Source organism: Nomascus leucogenys, chromosome 22a, assembly GCF_006542625.1.
Source record: "Nomascus leucogenys isolate Asia chromosome 22a, Asia_NLE_v1, whole genome shotgun sequence".
Classification (NCBI taxonomy): Eukaryota; Metazoa; Chordata; class Mammalia; order Primates; family Hylobatidae; genus Nomascus; species Nomascus leucogenys.
Window position 1 is genome coordinate 89,965,884 of NC_044402.1, and position 15,060 is coordinate 89,980,943.

Genomic DNA, 15,060 nt, shown 5'->3' on the forward strand with positions numbered 1-15,060 from the left:
ATGAAGTTGTTTGTATAGCCACAATATCCATAATCAACAATCAAATGTATAAATGAATCAGGGCAAAATCAACCATTACTAAATTTGAGGCAACACAGCCTTTCCTTCTCCTTCCAAGTCTCCCATCATACTATATGCACTCTACATAGTACTGGGGTGGGAGGGTGTACGCAACCACTCCAAATCCAGAGTGTGTATCTGTCGTCTCTGAGAAGCTACACAGCTTGGAGCTAGAGGGAAATATTTGTGGTTTTGATAACTTCCTGACTTACCTGAAGTGTGAGGTGAGACATAGGGGCCCCCTGAACTCTACTTCATAACTTAAACATGAAAAGGTCTTGACTGCTTAGGAAATGCAATAAATAAATAAAAATAATTTTTACAAATATGAAAAGGTCAGGCCGGGGGCAGTGGCTCACGCTTGTAATCCCAGCACTTTGGGAGGCCGAGGCGGGCGGATCACGAGGTCAGGAGATCGAGACCACGGTGAAACCCCGTCTCTACTAAAAATACAAAAAATTAGCCGGGCGTGGTGGTGGGCGCCTGTAGTCCCAGCTACTCGGAGAGGCTGAGGCAGGAGAATGGCGTGAACCCTGGAAGTGGAGCTTGCAGTGAGCCGAGATTGCGCCACTGCACTCCAGCCTGGGCGACAGAGCAAGACTCCGTCTCAAAGAAAAAAAAAAAAAAAAAAAATGAAAAGGTCCATCAGGTAAGTATACAGGATGATTTATGGTTATAATCCAGTCTTCTATTTCAGATTCTTTCTTAAAATGTCCAACCTTCACATATTATCGGTTCCAGGGAAATTGTTATCCACCATGCCCAAACAAAAAGAAAAGTCAATCCGGCCTTTTGTTTGTTTGGTTGTTTTTTTGTTTTTATTTTTGTTTTTTTGATAGAGGGATACCACGCTCTAACAAAAATCTAATTTAAAAACAGCTCATCACAAATGTATTAGAAATCAAATTCATTGTTTTTATATCAGATAGGGTTCTCAGCTATAGAAATATATATACTTATTATAATAACATATATATTTCCTTTTCTTCCCTCCACCAAAAAAAATCTCTTTCAGAAGACTAAAAATTTCACAAAGAGAAAATATTTTCTACTGTGGAAACTCAGTAAAATTAATGTTACTGTTATGTGCCAAACTTCCCATATAAAGTTAGATACCAAATGATACTGGCAATATTTACATTTTTATAAATTCATTTAAAAGTTTACATAACAACATAGAGACAGTTGTATGTTTTTTAAATATGAAATCGATGCTTTTAGAATAGAATAGAATCTGAATTTGAAGGAACTATTGAGGTCATTTTGTATTTCTGTGTGTGTGTGTATACATATGTTTATATATAGGTGTTTTTATTCTGCCAGGGAAATGGAGCTTGCAAAGTACAATTGTCATAAACACACAAAATTCTCTCAAATACAGATTGTATGGGATATGTTTGCACAGACTCATTGCCATTGCTGGGCCTGGATCTCAACCTAGTTACAGCAGTCAGTCTTGAGAGTAGTACAGGGAATTCTTTGCTGGCATCCCCATCACAATTCCAAGCCTGTACAACAAAGCTTGAAGATGTTTTAACAAAGCAAAAACCTTTCATTCCATGATGAAAGATAAGACTCAAAACATATTTCATGAGGGTAACAGGTTTACTCAGACCTGTTGTGACCCAATGTGACCCAATAGTCACATTGACTGAAGACTTCTTCCTCAGTCCCCATTTGACAGTAGCTTTGGAAAGGGCTGACTGGTGAGCAGGAAACTGGTGGAGCCCTCCCAGAAGCTGGGGGCCAAGGAGCCGGTATTATCAAGTGGCTTGCATAATGCAGATCAGAAATGCTGGAGAAATATGCTCACAAAATATGCATATTTTGTTTTATTTTATTTTCAGATGGTGTCTCCCTCTATTGCCCAGGCTACAGTGCAGTCATGCGATCTTGGCTCACTGCAACTTCTGCCTCCTGGGTTCAAGTGATTCTCCTGCCTCAGCCCCCCAAGTAGCTAGGACTACAGGCGCCCACCACCACACTTGGCTAATTTTTGTAGTTTTAGTAGAGACAGGGTTTCACCATGTTGGCCAGGCTGGTTGCAAACTCCTGACCTCAAGTGATCTGGCCGCTTCGGCTTTTCAAAGTGCTGAGATTAAAGTTGTGAGCCACCACACCCGGCAAAATCTGCATACTTTGAAATCTTGTCTAGGGCTACCTCTTGGATCGATACTTTATTTCAACATTAGCAGCAGCCTTATCGTTCTCAAATCAAATTTGTCTTCTTTTTCTGGTGGAAAGTTAAACTATCATTGAGATTTGCTTCAGGAAACAAGCATTTGTGTTTTTTATTTTACAATTGGCTCATATTTGAGGAAAGGAAGTAGAAATCTCACCTTCTACACATATAGACTGAAAAATAAAGCATAGCGTCATAGGGTTGCTGTGAGGATTAAATGGGTTAATCTAGGAGGTAGAGCAGGGAAATCTCATTTTTAACTTAACCTAGAAGTTGTAAACTTGATATTTGTCAATTGGTTAACTCTTATTCAAATTATAATTATCAATCTCCTAATAAAGCATAACATTTTTAAAGTTGTTCTTTCAAGATATCTATTATTCCCGAGGGAAATAAAAAAAGACTGTATAAAAATGCTTGCCATCAGTTCTGCTGTTTTCCTTTCAGAAATCATGTATGTGCTGTTCAAGGTCATGGATATTTTGGGATTTGAGATAGTAAACAATCCTGACATTTTTGATCAACACTTGCAAAATGGCAAAGAAGCACATTATGAAAGAATTGCAGGAAGTGGAGTTCTGAGTAGTAGAAAGCAAAGAGAAGACACGACCTTGCATGCTTCAGCCTTCCACAGGCTTGGATCTCTCACTATCTGACATTCCCAGTGACGTGTGTCAGATATCAGCTTCAGCCTCTTAAAGGACTGCAGACTCATACTGGTCAAAAACAAACACTCCACAAACCGAAAACAACTCAGTCATTGCCTGGAGTTTAGTATTAAGGGAAAAAGTGTTTCGTTAGTTTCCTCTTTCTAAACTTAATAGTCCGTGTATGGATATTTGGAAAATAAATGTCATTGTTTAGGTTTCTTTTTGCTAGGAAAAAAGGAAGGAAGGAAAGAAGGAAAAAGGAAAGAACGAAGGAAGGAAGAAACAGGAAGAAACCTATTAGCTATACATTTTTTTTGGCAAATTCCTCTTCCAAGGTTTACAACAAGGGAAAAAATATCATATATGGACTAATTTAATATGCATTGTCTTCCCTGGATAAAGGTGAAAGAGTCATATATAACCCAAACTATTTTTTTTTCAGTTGTAATCAGTTGGTGAAGTTCCATTATAATAATAACATGTGAATCACCACAATTCAAAAGCCAGCTATGGCATCTGCAGGCATGTGTGAGCCTCGATACCACTCCTTCCCTCTCACATACTTGCTTTCAGCTTCCCTGCCGGAGTGGGCATGTGAGAACAGCTAGTTCAGCTCTTACTAGTGAGAGGGAAAAAAATATATGGTTTGGTTTTCATTTTTTGCTGACACCATATATTTAAACTGGCATGTTTACACATTTTAGATGGCAAAGGACACTTAGGTCAGAAAGTCAAACTTTAATAATGCAGAGAAAGCAATTGAAAACATACTTTTGGGGGCTGTAAACTACAATTCCCATTTTGCTATTAAAAAAACTCATGTCTTAGCCGGGCGCGGTGGCTCACGGTTGTAATCCCAGCACTTTGGGAGGCCGAGGCGGGCGGATCACGAGGTCAGGAGATCGAGACCACGGTGAAACCCCGTCTCTACTAAAAATACAAAAAATTAGCCGGGTGGGGGCGCCTGTAGTCCACTATCGGAGAGGCTGAGGCAGGAGAATGGCGTGAACCCGGGAGGCGGAGCTTGCAGTGAGCGAGATTGCGCCTGACTCCAGCCTGGGCAAGAGAGACTCCGTTCAAGAAAAAAAACTCAGTCTTAGGTCATGACTAGCTCTTTCCTATTGGAAATGCAAATTAGGATCTGCTACCTCCATTTATTTTAGTTATCACATGCATTTTTATCATACATATTTATTCTGTCTCTAGCAGTGCAAAGAGGGATCATATTGAAGTTCTGGGAGACTGCCAAATCACATCTTTGGTAGAGCGGGCTGCACAGTCTCTGGGATAAAGGAAATTCCTGTTTAAAGGGGCCCATTTGTTCTTAGACTTAAGTTTGTATCATGTGAGTTTTATCCTGGGATTTGTACAGTTGGCCCTCCATATCCATGGATTCTGCATGCATGGATTCAACTAACAACATGTGGAAAATATTCCCCCCAAATTCAAAAATAACAATATAAAAATGAAAGTAATACTAATTTTTAAAATACAGTTTAATAACTATTTACATAGGATTTACACTGTATTAGGTATTTTAAGTAATCAAGAGATGCTTTAAAGCATATAGAAGGGTATGTGTAGGTTAAATGCAAATACCATTTTATATAAAGAACTTGAGCATCTGTAGATTTAGGTATCGGGGTGTTGAGGAGGGTCCTGGAACCAATCCCCAGTGGACATGGAGGGACGACTTTATATGAAATTGCTCCTAAAGCGCAGGATATATGGAGAGCCAGTTTTAACTAGTTTGTTTACACTGAGCCTAGTGCAAGACAGATCTGTGAGAGGGAGGAAAAGAAGGGAGAGATCAACCTGCCAGCAAGGGTCTATGACTGTTCAAACCAGTTGAACATGCTTATGGAAGCAGGAAGCACCCTGGATGAAACTAGATCCAAAAATAATGGCCTTACACTGTGTAAGGGTGTCATAACATTGATCTTCTGAGGCTGACCCATTTTGGCAAAGCCTTGCAACAACTTGGCTATACAACGTGGAAGTTTGTGTGCTAACTAGAAATCAGGAATATGGATTTTCATGTCTGGTTGCAGATTATAAGCTTAAAAACGAGTTCTAACGATCTTACAGTCTACTTATTATTGTACAGCATAGCTCAATCCTCTTATTGATGCCTGAATAATGGGAGCATGGTAAAAATATAATGTTTGCCAAGGGTTTCTTCACATCTAAGGGTCTGAAGACATTCTCAGATCCTTGCATTTTGAATTTTAGGATATGTGTGTGTGTGTGCGTGTGTGTGTGCATGTGTGCATGCACATACACACATGTGCATGTGGCTGTTTTCAATTCAGTGATGGTATTTAAAATTATTGTTTACGGCTGGGCGCAGCGGCTCATGCCTGTAATCCCAACACTTTGGGAGGCTGAAGCTGGCTGGTCACTTAAGTCCAGGAGTCCTAGCCTGCTGTTGGGTTCAGCTGCCCTGTATATTTGATACATTTTTCCTGACCTCTTTCTCTCCAAGTTTCTAGGCCTCAATCCCCTATTACTCTACCTGGATGCTCACAGTACTCGAATCAGGTAGATCTACATAAAGACTCTCTCAATGTTTTTCCTCACAGCTTTAAAGCTGAAATATTTCCAAATTTAGTAACTAAAATCTGGGTTCTAATTCTGTTAATATTATTAGCTAACAGATTTTATTAACTATTTCTATACAATTTCATTGAATTTGGGCTTGATTGGCAAGGGGAAAGATGGGAGTTCTAGAAGATGCATATATATATATATATATATATACATATGAATATATATATTTGTATTTCTGTGTGTGTATATAAGCCTGTAATCCCAGCACTTTGGGAGGCAGAGGGGGGCGGATCACGAAGTCAGGAGATCAAGACCATCCTGGCTAACATGGTGAAACCCTGTCTCTACTAAAAATACAAAAAATTAGCCGGGTGTGGTGGTGGGCGCCTGTAGTCCCAGCTACTCGGGAGGCTGAGGCAGGAGAATGGCGTGAACCTGGGAGGCGGAGCTTGCAGTGAGCCGAGATTGCCCCACTGCACTCCAACCTGGGCGACAGAGCGAGACTCCGTCTCAAAAACAAAAAAAAAAAAAAAAAAAAAGAAAGAAAGAAAGGGATATCAGCAGAAAGCAAGAACTAAGGGAGAAAGAGCAACAGTGGCTGCCAGGGTATCACATGTAGGAGAGGTCTCTGCCTAGTGGCAGGAGACCAGAGGGGAGGCCTTCCTGCACGCAAGGTGTTCCTTTGTCAAGTGTTCTTGAGTAAGAAACCATAATTAATACTTGCAATGGTGACAAGTCACAGTGGGTGCTTCGTGACTAAAGAAGGACATCAAAAGTCTTGTGTGGGTTACATGCTAGAATAAATGGATTTATTAAAATGTCTTCGTTGGTTAAATACCCTGTGTGCCTGATGCCACAAGAATTTTACTGCATATTATTTAGGCTGCTGTTCTTTTTCTGAAGCAGAAAGCATTTTTCTTTCTCAGTTCTTTGGTTTTTGAAATCCCTAAAAATCCAATTTTCTGTCTTTTTAAGTCCTGTAATTCAAGGACAACGCAGTAGAAATCCAACAATATTATGCCATGATAACTTTATTATCCCAGAATAAAATCGTTTTTAGGAAGTAATATTTCTCAAGACATTAAAATGGAATGGATTTTTATTTTCTATAATTGTTTTATTATATTGCTCTCTGACACAGTAAATGAGTTCAATGGCCTCTAGGATTCCTTTATTTTATTGTGGTCCAAGGATTCTATATTGATTAGATTTCACAAATGGTCATATAACATATTTCCATGATAGATTAAAACTGTATATTGTGGCAGATTTTGCCAATTATTTTAAATTTCATGTCATTAACACAATTAAAATATAAAATATGTGCTGGCTCATTCCTAAGAACTTTTACAATACCATACTTGTGTTGGTCTCCCAAAAATTGAAAACCATTTTGTGAGAATAATGATAAAAGACATGTTTTAAAAATTATTGTTTCCCACTAGAGAATAATTTATGTTTGAATATAAAAAAGAAAAGAAGGAAAACAGAATTCCTTGCTATTAATTGCTACATCATAGGTAAACCAAAGACTCAAATATTAATGATGGGGTTAGAAGCCTATGGTATTCTTCACCAAGATGTTTCTTCAGCATCTTTTAGAGCATCTAATTTTTTTTTTTTTTACTATGCGTGTATCTCAGAAGGAAACTTCTGGTCATTATTTGCAACTATCACAAAATGATGAAGCCTTTTGTTGTTTTGTTTTGTTTTCCTTGTTGCTAAAAAGTACTGAATAATTAATGTCTAACCTTTCAAGTCACATTTTTGGAAAAACACGTAATGCTTCTCTTTCTAAATGACCTAAGTTCTATTTTAATGTGTTTTTTAATATGTGTATTTTGGAGAATGAGGTCCTTCAAATTAAAAGATGTAAAAGTTATTTGAGACAAACTATAAACTGCTGGGCCGGGCGGTGGCTCACGCTTGTAATCCAGCACTTTGGGAGGCGGGCGGATCACGAGGTCAGGAGATCGAGACCACGGTGAAACCCCGTCTCTACTAAAAATACAAAAAATTAGCCGGGCGCGGTGGCGGGCGCCTGTAGTCCCAGCTACTCGGAGAGGCTGAGGCAGGAGAATGGCGTGAACCCGGGAGGCGGAGCTTGCAGTGAGCCGAGATCGCGCCACTGCACTCTAGCCTGGGCGACAGAGCGAGACTCCGTCTCAAAAAAAAAAAAAAAAAAAAAAAAAAACTGCTGGAAGTCTACTATAGTTAAGTAAAATAAAATTTCATGTCAAAAGCTGGCTTCCAGGAAAATTATTTTGTTTGAAAAAAGTGTCAAAATTTCTACTGAGGGCACATGCAATGTAACAGTAATCTGTCTTTTTTTTCTTGCTTTTGCAAAGAGGCTTAGATAAGGGAACTGAAGAAAATGCACTTTGGGATCTACAGAAAACTTCCTAATCCATTTATCCAATAAATGCTATTTCCATCTTCTCAGACACTGTTCCAGATGCTGGTGATAATTAGTGAACTAAGTATCCAAGTTCTCAGTCCTGAGGACCTTACAGCCTCATAGCTGAGACAGACAATAAACAAGTAAGCAAAGAAATTAAAGAGATAATTACAGACTGTGGTAAGTGCTATGAAGGAAATGAACAGGGTTCGTGATAAGGGGTAGTGGGGACAGGGAAACACTTTTTATTTATTTCTTCCTTAATTTCTTCAGTGACTCAATGGTCATTCAGGAGCATGTTATTTAATATTTATGTATTTGTACAACTTCCAAAGTTCCTCTTGTTATTAATATATTCAAAGAGTGATTATCTACTCACTATTGTGGTTCTACAAACTCTCTTTTCTTACCACAAAAGATAACTGAGTGGAAACATGTCAGTTCCAGGTAACCTATCTACCTTGGGTTGGCTGTCCCATATTCAGATATTTTCCTTGGCATAATAAATAACTTCATATGAGCCAGATTAAATAATATAAGACCATAATAAATAACTATAAGCTAGATTTAAAAATATAAGACCATTATAAATAATATAATACCGTTCTGGCATAAAATGCCATCTATGGTAAAATTTTTCTATATAAATCGCATACTTGATAGTTATTCAGGCAAAATTAGGGAGCATCTGAGTGAAAATAAATTTTCTTGAATTAGTTGGTAAAGATTTGTTTGAATTACGGAGTTAATAGTAGCGAAAACAATTAATTTTCTAATACATATAGTAAACTGAGCATTAAGTCAGCACTATCATGGGCCTCACCTTAAATGCTGTATCATGAGTTAAACTGAAATTGAGTATTTTAGATTATTATTTAGTTGACTTCTGAAATTGCATAGCTCAATGGAAAGAGTTGGACTAATTCTGAGGTCAGATACGGCCTCAATTTCAGCTCAGTCACTTAGCAGCTGAGTTTAAGCAAGTTAGTTAAGCCGTCAGAGCCTCAGATTGACCATCTGTAAAATGGTGCACCCTATGCACTCCTCAGAAGTGTTTTGAAGATTAAATGACTGCATGCACATAACAGCATCCAACACATAGGACATGCTCAATAAATGTGGTAGTTTCTTCCTCTTCTTTTCTTTGAAAATCTTAAGCTGAAATAATGATCATTAAGTGAAAGAAAACTAAATTAAGTAAAATGTGTTTCTTCTGGCAAGAAGATGAGTTTAAGAATATTGATTTAAGAATAACATAGCTCTCAGGGCACACACTGCTGAATTCCCTAAGAAACAATATATAAGTATTTGACTTTAGCAATCTTTAAAATTTAGTTGCACTAATGTAGCAGGTGCTGAGATTTAAGGCTTCAACAACCCATACCTTAAAATAGCTTTTAAATTCCTACATTTGAATTATTTTCCACAATGATAACAACCAAAAACCCACAGGTAAATGAGAGAACAGTAGATAAGAAGGAAAAATTTATTAACTTTTGTACTTTCGGGAAAAAAAAACCTGAGGGATTCTTAGAAATATGTTTGAATTTGGGAATATCAAACCTTTAAAAAGGTTACATAAGTATATACCCATTACACAGATTTACCCTCTTAACCATTTGTCCCTTGGACTCTCTTGCTCACTCACATTCTCATTTTCTCTCTATCCAGATGGATAGAGAAATAAATTGTTTTCCAACATTTAATGGTAGGTTGCATATAGCCCTTTACCCCAAACTCCTAAATACTACAGTTTTTTGTATTATAAAAAAGATATTCCCTTACATACACACGCAAAATACAACAAATTTAACATTGATACAAAATGTATCTATTGTCTTTATTAAAATCTTGGCAATTTACACAATAAAGTCCCCATGAATGTAAGCTTTTTGTTGTTTTTTGTTTTTGTGTTTTGCTTTGGGTTTTGGTTTTTAGTTCCTGAGTTTTTCCCATCTAGAACATGATCCAGTAGGATAATTATATTTGGTTTTCATGTCTCTGGACATCCACCACAAAATTGTCAGATCCAATGTTCAGGCAGTATGTCCAGATCGTCCCCATTCCAGGAGCCCCAGGGAGCCCATTTCCCCAGTCAGGCCCTGCCAGCATGGGCGAAAGACGAGAAGTTCCTCAGGCTGCCCTCTTCACCGTCCCTGGCTTTGTCTTTAGGGATAGTCAACAAGAAAGTCTTCCATCTCCTCCGAGGAGGGAAATTTCCATCAACAAAATGTTTCTGTACAATTAGACAAGATTAGCCAAATGCTACCACATCCTCTGAAAAACCTGGTCTCTGTTATGTTTCTCATAACCAAGGATATTTATTCTTTCCAAATATATTTGTTCTTCTAGTAACTGAGTGCTATCTTCTGTCTCTACTGTGTTTGGAGTATTGTTTTGGGAATCGCAGAAGTTTGAGCTCAGGGGAAGGAGGGAGTCCTCTTCAGCTCTTCCTGAGTGCCTGCTTTGGCTTCTCAGAGGTGACCACAGGTTGGGAGGGAGGTTGACAGTAGGTTTGCACACCCTCCCTGCTCAGTGGTAGGCAGCCAAGGGAGTAGACAGCAGGGGGCTGCTGGGTCTTTTTCGCCCACCAGGATCAAGTGAACAGTGACTCATTCTCAGTAGTCATGTTCGCAGGTTACAGACCTTCCCTTCCTCACTCACCTCAGAGAAGGTAAAAAGAGCTCAGTGTGCGAGGCACTGATATGTATGTGCCTAGTAAACTGATTATGAGATTCTGTGTAGTCATGGTGGAATGAGAGTGGTAAAGCAATATCTATAGTTTCCTTTTCCTCTTTATGTCAGAAGGAGGACAGAGAAAGCGGAGAAAAAGACCAGGAGTCAAAAGAAGACAAGGACATACAATCTCTATGTATTTTCATGTAGTGCTGGGTCACTTTCCACCGCTAGAGTGGGACCTGGATTCTAAGCTTGATACATAAAATTGACTCTCGACCTGGGCAGGCTCTCCCCACCTCTTCTCCTTGCTGCCACCTCCACTCCAAGAAAGCCTAGCTCCATAGTGTGTCAGGAACATAAAAATTTCTTCTGAATACTGTGGATTTTTGCATTTTAAAGAAGGTCTCCAATATCTTTGAACCCAGAGCTGCATACACACTGGGTGGGAGTTTGGGTGGTGGACAATATTGCTGTGTTAGATTGTGGGCTGGCCCAAGGTACAGTGTATGATCAGGGTATGTTTGCTTAAAGATCTGTTGTATCTGTGGTGTTAATCTGTCTGGGAAGCAAACTCTAAATAGATCAGAGCAATATCCCTCTGAAGTAGGCACCGTTAGAAAATGAAGCCTCCCCCCAAGGAGTCTGCTCAAGGTGACTGAATTGACATCATTGCTGAATGAAGGTATCACCCGGGTATCAATAGTGGAAAGATTCACGGTGCCGCCTCTTTGTGCTTAGTGGAAAATGAGGCAGAAAGTGAGAAATTGGTTTGGGTTTTACTAAATAAGGAGGAAGAAAGAGGAACAAAAGGGGTCAAAAGAATGAACCAGCTGGTTGGAAGGAAAGGTTCCTATTATCTCCAACCCTATTATGTTCCTATTATCCCCAACCCTGTCTGCTCCACACACATACAACCTGATCTGGACACCACCTCCTAGAGCCTCATCAGGCACTGTGAGCATATTGGCACCATCCTGGTGGAAATGTGTAATGGCCTAGTATTTTAGCACAAAAATAATGTTTATAGAAATATTGTCAGGTATGGCATGCCCCTCTCTCCTCTCTGGGGATGATGGCCTTGGTATGTTCCTTCCGGCCAAGCTTGATGACAAGATGCAGGAATTATCCTCTGTACACAGTTCAACCATCAAGGTTGAGGCACCACCCGTGATTTTCATGCTCTGGGTGGAGCACTGACAGACCTCCTCCAGAGACAACAACAGTTCATGTACCACAGGTGAGTCCTACACCTTGCTCCCTGGAGCAGTGTTTCCACAGGTTGCCTTGGGCCCCAGTTCAACACTTTGAAGCTAAAGCAGTCAGAGATACCAAGTGGGTCCTCAACCTTGCCTACTTTTAATCATTTTTCTGTCCATTGGACTCCCTTGCTTCATGTCATCTGGATTAAAGCCACAGACTTCAAGGGATGTCAAAGAAGGCAAAGAAGCTATCAAGAGGATGGAGCTACAAGTTCTTTTTTTTTTTAAGTTCTTTTTTTAAAAGTTCTTTTTAAAGTTTTTTTTTAAAGTTCTTTTTTTAAGTTGTTTTTTTTTTAAGTCCTTTTGATGATGAACTTAAAGGAAACTTTTTAAGTTCAGAAAGGCTGAGTTACCCAGTAAGTGAAAAATCCGGTACTGGGGAACTCAGGGGATGTGACTGCTTGTCTGGTGATGTTTGGCATGAACAGAATGAAGACACCTAATCAAGGGCTGAATGATTCCTCCAGGAATATAATCAAAGTCATCCCTGACCTCCAGGTTTTCGCTTATCTCTAGAGACATAAAGAAGATGAAGCAATCAGGCAGAGTTTTAAAACAAAGGAGTAAAGGAAGGATTTCCCCCAATCTTACTCTGCTTCCTGCACTGTGTTTCTCCTTCACAGGATCCATCCCATATGAAAAAGCAGGAGGGCAGGCCGGGCACGGTGGCTCATGCCTGTAATCCCAGCACTTTGGGAGGCCGAGGCGGGTGGATCATGAGGTCAGGAGATCGAGACCAGCCTGGCCAACATGGTGAAACCCTGTCTCTACTAAAAATACAAGAATTGGCTGGGTGTGGTGGCACACGCTTGTAATTCCAGCTACTCAGGAGGCTGAGTCAGGAGAATCACTTGAACCCAGGAGGCGGAGACTGCAGTGAGCCAAGATCGAGCCTCTTCACTGCAGCCTGGCCACAGAGCGAGACTCCATCTAAAAAAAAAAAAAAAAAAAAAAAAGGAGGACAAAACTCATTCACTGCATACCAGTGGGAGAGATGAGGAGCTCTTTCTCATGTAAAATAAAATGTTGAAGCAAATTTTGTGCCTAGACCTAGGGCTCACAGCGTTGCTTAATTCCAGGGGTCATTTTTCACTTCATATAGATGACTCTGATATCGAATACAATGGGAATGGGCTCCCTGGAGTCATAGGATACTAAGCTCTATACCCCATACCTAATAGAGGGCTAATAAAAAATGCATGAAGGGCTAGGTGCAGTGGCTCATGCCTTTGGGAGCACTTTGGGAGGCCAAGCCAGGTGGATCACCTGAGGTCAGGAGTTCAAGACCAGCCTGGCCAACATGATGAAACCCTGTCTCTACTAAAAATACAAAAATTAGCTGGGTGTGGTGGCGGACACCTGTAACCCCAGCTACTTGAGAGGTTGAGGCAGGAGAATTGCTTGAACCCGGGAGGCGGAGGTTGTAGTAAGTTGTGATTGTGCCATTGCACTCCAGCCTGGGCAACAAGAGTGATAACCCATCTCAAAAATAATAATAATAAAATAAATAAAAATTTAAAAATGCATGAATGGCCTGGAGCTTGGGGATGGAGTGGCTGTGGCCTACATATTTTGGGAGGTTGGTGTTTTAATGTTATAAGAATATTTTACATTCTTTTATTTATTATGAAAGAAAATAGAAGCATCTAGCTGAGGCTCCAAACAATTACATTTTAACATTTCATCTGCCATCATCAGAATAACCCTCTAAAGAAATTTCCTTTAAAATGTTCCTCTTCAACAAATGTCCACATAAAACTTGTACATGAGTCTTCACAGCAGCATTACTCATAATAGGCAAACAGTGGAAACAATAAAATGTTCATCAACTTATAAATGGATAAATAAAATATGGCATACCCATACAATAGAATATTATTTGGTAATAAAAAGAAATGAGTACTGATACATGCTACAACATGGATGAGTCTCGAAAACATTACACTAAGTGAAAGAAGTCAGTAACAAAAGCCCACATATCATGTGATTCTATTTCTATGAAATGTCGAGAATAGGCAAATCCATAGAGACATAAAATAGATTAGTGGCTGCCTTGGGAGAAAACAGGGAATGACTACTAATGCTGCTAATGGGTGTGGGGTTTTGTGTTGAGGCGATGGAAATGTTCTAGAATTATATTTGCTGATTGCTGTACAACTCTTTCAATATATTAACTTGATTGGTTTATACACTTTAAAGGGTAAATTTTATGCTATGTGAATTATATTTCAACAAGGCTCCTATAAAAAAAGTTTCCACTTTAGATGCAAAGCTCAGACGTACAAGTAAATAGCATTTCAACAAAGCAAAAACTAAATGAAAAAAAGAAAACACTGCCTGTACCTCAAATAAAGATGGAAAAGAAAAATATCAAAATTGGTTTTCTTTGAGTTGTGGAACTCTCAGTAAATTTTTCTTTCTACTGTACTTTCCACATTTTAAAAAATAGGCATGTATGAATTTTTAATGAAAAAACAAACACCAAAACTAACGCACATAGAAAAAAAAAAACAAACAAGTACACCAAGAAGTTAACAGACTTTAGTTTGGGAGAGTGGGATGGTGATTGATTTTTAATTTCTTCTTTTTGTGTGTCTTTATTCTCAACTTTTAAATATATAAGTAGGCATTACTCACTTAAATAAAGGGAGAAAATTCCTGGATTATGGACATGGCTGAGCTCATTTTCATGTGCTCCCAGAGGTCTGGCCAAGGTGCCATAGGCCTTCATGGAAGGAGGTGCGCCGTCATGCTAAGCTTGAGGATTCCTGAAAAAGCATACTGAAGCTCTGGAAGGAACCATTCATGACCAAACGGTAGAAGATGTGATTTGCCCATGTAGAAATTAGTCAGCCTTTAACATGTCCATTGCGGTACAGCAGTACTGGCTGTTCATCCAGCTTTGATGCTGAGGATAGCCGGCAGCCCAACATAAAGGTAGCTCATCAGTAAATACCTCCAAAACTCAGAAATTTCATTGAAGACTGGTTATGGTGATTATGAGTAAATACCTTTATCTTCCCTTTCTTTTATATCCACTCTTTCATCCTTTGCTTAGCTAATGTGTATCCCTTCCAGTCTCATCTTAAGTCTTCCCAGAAGCTTGCCCTGACCTCTCTCTGTTCACCTCACCCTTTCTCTGGTTTCAGGCTCCTCCTATGTGCTCTCACAGCAAACTGCACTTTCCATGTCACAGTATTTATCGCTTCGGAAGGTAATTTTCTGTTCAGTTCTCTGCCTCTCTAACTACATCATGTGCTACCTGAGGCAAAGACAGCTGTC